General features: G+C 31.7%; 1 long non-coding RNA gene across 1 annotated transcript; it reads left to right on the top strand.

The window, feature by feature from the left end:
- The first annotated feature begins 1628 nt into the window (after nt 1–1628).
- On the top strand, nt 1629–4134 carry LOC134280271 (uncharacterized). Its single transcript, XR_009994875.1, has 5 exons — nt 1629–1703; nt 1901–2961; nt 3144–3439; nt 3568–3754; nt 3895–4134. It is a non-coding gene; the product is annotated as an uncharacterized LOC134280271 (long non-coding RNA).
- The last annotated feature ends 1870 nt before the right edge of the window (nt 4135–6004 follow it).

The following is a 6004-nucleotide window of genomic DNA, read 5'->3' as shown; positions in this document are numbered from 1 at the left end:
TTTCAAAAATATAGAAGACAAAATGAAAATAGAGCCATGGGAAGATTTTATCACTCAAACATTATGGTACAATAAAAACCTTAAAATTGACAATAAGCCCATTTTTTACCCCTAATGGTTTATGAATGATGTAATTTTTATCTCAGATTTGTTAGATGAAACAGGATCTTTTTTAGAATTAGAGAATCTAAAAGCAAAATTTAATATAGAAACCAACTTTTAAACTTATGCAAGTTTACAGAAAGCAATAAAAGAGGCGATGGCTGTAGAAAAAGTAAACAAAGAAAGATTAAACCCAAGGCCCATTCTACCTTTTTATTTAAAATTATTCTGTCTATGTAAAACAGGAACAAAAGCTATGTATAAAATTTTGAATACAGAACACATAGTACCTTTTTCAAAAGTAAAATGGAGTAAACATTTTGAAATTCAAGATTCCCTATGGGAAATAATATACAATATTCCTTTTCAATGTACAAAAATTTCTAAATTGCAATGGCTGCAATTCAGAATAAATCCGCATATTTTGGTTACAAATAAAACGTTATACAAAATAGGTTTGAAGGATACTAAACTATGTAGCTTCTGTGAGACATGTGAGGAAACAATTTTTCATATTATGTGGGAATGCCAGAAGGTTCAGGAACTTTTACATAGTTTTACTCTTCTCTGTGAAGCTCATAATATAGAGTTTCCAAACGATAGTCCTAATTTCATTTTTGGAAATCCAAAACCCAACAATAGTGAATTAAATACAATATTTTTATGCATTAAATCATTTATATATAGAAATAAATGTCGAAATGAGGTTTTGGGATTACAAGCATTACGTGGAGATATTAAAATATTACTATCTACGATGAAATATAGTGCTACAAAGAATAATCAAATTAATGAATTTAACACTTAATGGAAAGACTGGCTTTCACTCATGTAAGACCCTGATACCAGACACCTAAAGACCTTTTGCAATGCTTGGACATGCATATGCCACAACTTTACTCCTATGAAAATGCTCTAGCTTCTTTACCATTTCTCAATCCTCTTTTACTCTCTCTCTCTCTTCCTTTCTTTCTCTTTTCCTTTTGCAATTGTCACTATTATATTTTTTTTGTATTTGTTAATTATATGTATTAATGATATATTGATATTGATATTGTAAACACAATGATGTGACAATTGATATCAATTAAAAAAAAAGGTGTTTAGTTAGTTAGTTTTTAGTTAGTTCATTAAATAACCAGAATCAATTAATACCCAGAAGCAGAGAAGATTTTCAAAGAATATATGCATTTTCACTATATAATCTATATATCCCCGCCCTAGCACAAAAACCCCTGACCCTGGGCCACGAATTTCACAATTTTGGTAGAGGACTCAATGATCATTACATGCCAACAGCTTGCCTGCTTGATGTCCAGGAGTAAAGAAGAAGATTTTTAAAGATTACAATAATTTTGCTGGTTTTGACCCCACCCCTCAGGCCCCAGGGGGGCGGGAACCTTAAAATTCACAATCACATTTTTTGTTCCCCTTCACCCATAAATGCAGTATAAATGTTAACACACGACGGACAATGATGGACAAAAACAGATGGCAATAGGTCACCCTAGTAAATCAGGTGACCTAAAAACTAAAGAAAGACCGCTCCAGCTAGAAAATTGACACGCTATTTCGGAAGCTGTCCCAGAATGAGAATATATGTAGGTTTATAATATATGGAATTAAACATAACAGCATAAGGAACAGATACTCATACTGATTAACATTCAGCATCAATCATTTCCCTTTCCTTTTATAATTAAAATATGATGATTACAACAATACAGAAAGATGAATTGAAAAATGTTAAAAGCTTAGATTTAGGGATTAAGTTTTATTTGCTTTTAATTTATTGCAGTCACTGAAGTTAGTCAGTCTGGTCCTACTGTTAGTTCAGTCCTAGAAGTAGATGTCAGCTTACCTACAGCCTGTAAACATGTTACAGCTGAATTAAGTGAAGCTACTGGTATGCTCGGAGTATCTAATTTTTATTCTAGTGTGGAACAAAACATTTCAGTTACAATTTCTGGTTTTGTTGTGACACAAAGCAGAGACACTCACAAACAACGAACTAAAGTAAGTGCTACATGTAGTACTCAACAATCGGAGGGAGGAGGAATTTAAAACCAAATCTTGCCGACTTTCCAGCGTACTTACAACAAAGTATGAAAGACATTATAAATGGCTTTTCTTTAGTGCATCCAAGAATGTATATTGTTGTAGGTATTGTGAAATGTGTGGGGGATCCCTTGTCAACATCTACCTTTATTCTTGGAACAATTCTTGGAAGCCATCCAAATAGAAAATTATGGACATTTGGATTTGCATGCAGAGTCTCTTCGTAAATGTTTAAAGATGAAAACATCAGAAGTACAACCGACTGTCCTTCAATAACTACTACGAAGACCCAAAAGTGAGGAGATGAACAGAACATTTATGTTTACGCTCATTAATTCTGCCTTTTTTGCAATTAGAAAATATTGGACAATAAACAGCCTAGGAGATATTCTTAATTTCTTTCACTTTCAGAAATGCCCAAGTGCTTTGAACTTAATGGCAAATCACCCATCAGTGACTTACATTTCTTCAACTTCCGTCAAAGACATTGTTCTTTTTTATTAACGCTAGTCTTGAGAAATCACTCTCCTACAACAATAAGAAATTCACCTCATATGGGTTTACTAGCAGATGAGTCCACATATGAGGCCAACAGAACCCATTTAGCAATACTGATAAGATGTCTAGATACAGATAAAACCATAAAAGATCATTTTTTAGGGATGATCAATGTGAAGAATACTGATGCAGCAACTTAAATGAGTGAAATTGAGAGATTTTTGATTTCTGAAGAGATATATATATAAAAAATTCTGTTAGTTGGATCTGATGGGTGTAACACCATGAGTGGTGAAAATACAGGTAGGTGTTAAACTCTTGGAAGACAAACATGGAAAGCTCTTCGAGAAAATATGATTTAAATATTAATGATTATTTAAATATTATTTCAAGAGAGAAAAAAATGTTCTTTTTAATTTGAAGATTTTATTCTTTCACGACATTGAGTCTTAAAGTTAAAAATAATATGATAAAAAAAATTGTAGGTCTCCAGCGCCGATTTAGACAAGTGATGCCTCACATTTTGTACATCAATTAAAGAAACCATCGTCTGGCACTCTGTGTCAAACACTTGATGAGATATTTTCCTGTACTAGAGGATGTAGATCTAGCTCTTCTGGCCATATATAAGCTGTTTAACAATTCACTTCAAAAGTTTGCTGTTTTTAAAGATGTACAAGCTAGTTATGCAGAGAAAGAGTTGGTCTTAAGACGAGCTGCAGTTACAAGATGGTTATCACATTGAGATGAATGCAAAAGAGTCATCCAAAGATCTGTTCTGGTAATTACTAAATCCACACATTAGATTTTATAATAAAGAATTTATAACATTTTACAAAAGTCAGTTACACAAATAAAATCTTTAGTTTTACTTTTTAATCAGTTATACATTATCTCCAATATTTTCAGATAATTGACACACTTGATGAACTCTTGAAAAAGGGAGCCTGAAATACTTGATGTCCGCGATTTCATTATAAACAAGAATACTGTTGCAGTTATTCTTGTTTTATGTGACATGCTTCAACCAGTTTCCATCTTTTGCAAGTATCTTCAAGGATCTGTTGATTTCAGTATGGTGACAATAAAGCTGAAGGTAAAAATCTTTTACTTGCAATGATACAAATTATATGTCAAAATCAATTGATTGGTTTATTAAACTTAAAATAACACCTACTTGTTTGCACATTTATTCAGATTGTGTTTAATTAATATTTATTAATTCATCCACTCAAGGACCTCACTGATTCACTTCACAACCTTATTGAAAGATTTGGGGGAACTCTTACCAATCATGATGACAGCATTTGCCTTGAAGAATGAAATAAATTTTTTGAAGAAATTGATGAGAGAACTTTTATACAAGGAGATTAAGGTAATAATTATTATATATGACAGTTCAGAGAGTCACTATTAAGTGGTAATAGAAACTATTAATATTTATTACATGTTTGAATATGAGTTATAATCAAGGACAGACAGGCGTACACACAAGAGAGAGTGGTGGAAAAACTGGCAATCCCAATGGTTCATAATGTCATTCAAGAGTTCGAGAATGGATTCCACTTCTCTCCAATTCATCAATATTTTCACTTTTCAACAAGAATCATCTACCAGGCAATGTTGGGGAACTTCAAGATTTTGGCAACGTGAGTCATAATAAAAAAAATAATGTAATCAGGTAATTGCGTAAGTCATAGGAGATTATGAAAATTTCAATTTATTATATCATAATCAAACCCATGAATATATTTATTGAATTTAAATTTTTTGATAATTTTATCTTCATCATATATACATATGATTTCAATGAGGTATATATTGAAAGCCTCACATCTCATTATGGCTTGATGAAAGAAGATGTATTCCTTGGACACAGAACAAATGTCCCTGCTTTTTTTTAGTAAACACAATGGTGTTGCAGATTTCTAGACCTTTAACCAACAGTTATGTTTATGCATAGGTAGCACTCCAGTTAATTTTTTTTTCGAGTTTTGTTTCTTTTGTCTTTTTTTTAAATTTTGGTTGTACTTCCATTCAGCAGAGTTGTTTGATGGTTGTGCATTTGCTATACTTTCAGTAAAAAGTTGTATGGATTCTTTTTATATTTATTTTATTTATCAATTGACATATTATTCATTTAAATAACTATTAAATAAAGAATAATTTATTATAAATATTATTTGTAGACAAAGTTATCCAGAAAATTATTTGCTGTAGATGTTCCTTGATGATGCAGTTATGAGAAAAACCTTTCCATACATGTTCACTCTGGTCTTCCTCTCACGTTTGATTCCCATCAGCACAGCCTCAGTGGAGAGGATTTTTGGCCTTATGAACTTCCTATGCACAGAGAACAGTAACAGACTGGGGCGAACACTTTATGTGCTCTAATGAGAATTTGCAGATATGGTAGTCAGTCACTGACTCCACTGTAAGTGGCTGCCATCATTGACAATTTAAAAAAAAAATGAAAACTAGAGAAATAAACTTGTAAAAGATTATTATTAACTGTTTTGCTGTTTACTCTTGAAGTTGATTTCTGATAAAGTGTTAGAAAATTCCCAAAATTCCCCAAATCCTCCATTTTGACGCTTTTTTCCCAATCGAATGGGGACCGGTACTAGTACCGGTTGGTAGAAAAACAAGACTGGGGGAGGATGTACACAATCTTGTCTGAATTTGACCTGTAAAAAAATGTCCATTCTTGTTTTGTATACTGAAATATCAAATGATTTGATTTTTCATAAATTTACAATAGAGAATACATTACAAATGTTATTGCTGATATTTCAATTTTGCTTTGGACACTTTCATGTAATATTGTATTTTTTATACAAGTACTTGACCTAATTATGTTATTCATTCATTCTTGTATACATGTTTAACTACTTAATCATTTTGATAAAATCTTATAATTTATACTCATTTTAGAATATGTTAAATACATATATCTACAAATGCTACTGACTTGTTTGTATATTTTCTTGTTCAGAATGTGCTCTGTGAAAAACTTAGTTATTTGTCAAAATCATGTCGAAATCCTAGACAGAGTTAATCGACTGCAAGATGGAGAAATTCGCATCGTTGAAAAGGATAAGGAATATGAAAGGTATTATTAATTATGGAATTTGCTTTTTAAACTATTTTTAAGAAGTACCTGTCCTTGTATCCAGGTGGTCATGATAAATGCAAATGTACAAGCCCTATATTGATCAAAAATATTCAAGCATTGAATTATCATTTTTTGACAGATGCAGTCTCATAACTGCAATGGTGTGTGCAAACAAATTGAGTAACGCGCGTTAGCGCGTTATGATAATTTGTTTGCACATACCATTGCAGT

The sequence above is a fragment of the Saccostrea cucullata genome, unplaced genomic scaffold (assembly GCF_032062105.1).
Source record: "Saccostrea cucullata isolate Sc308-1 unplaced genomic scaffold, CSIRO_AGI_Scuc_v1 ctg5927, whole genome shotgun sequence".
Classification (NCBI taxonomy): domain Eukaryota; kingdom Metazoa; phylum Mollusca; class Bivalvia; order Ostreida; family Ostreidae; genus Saccostrea; species Saccostrea cuccullata.
The sequence above is the reverse complement of the archived record's forward strand: the minus strand, read 5'-3'. Positions and strand labels throughout refer to the sequence as shown.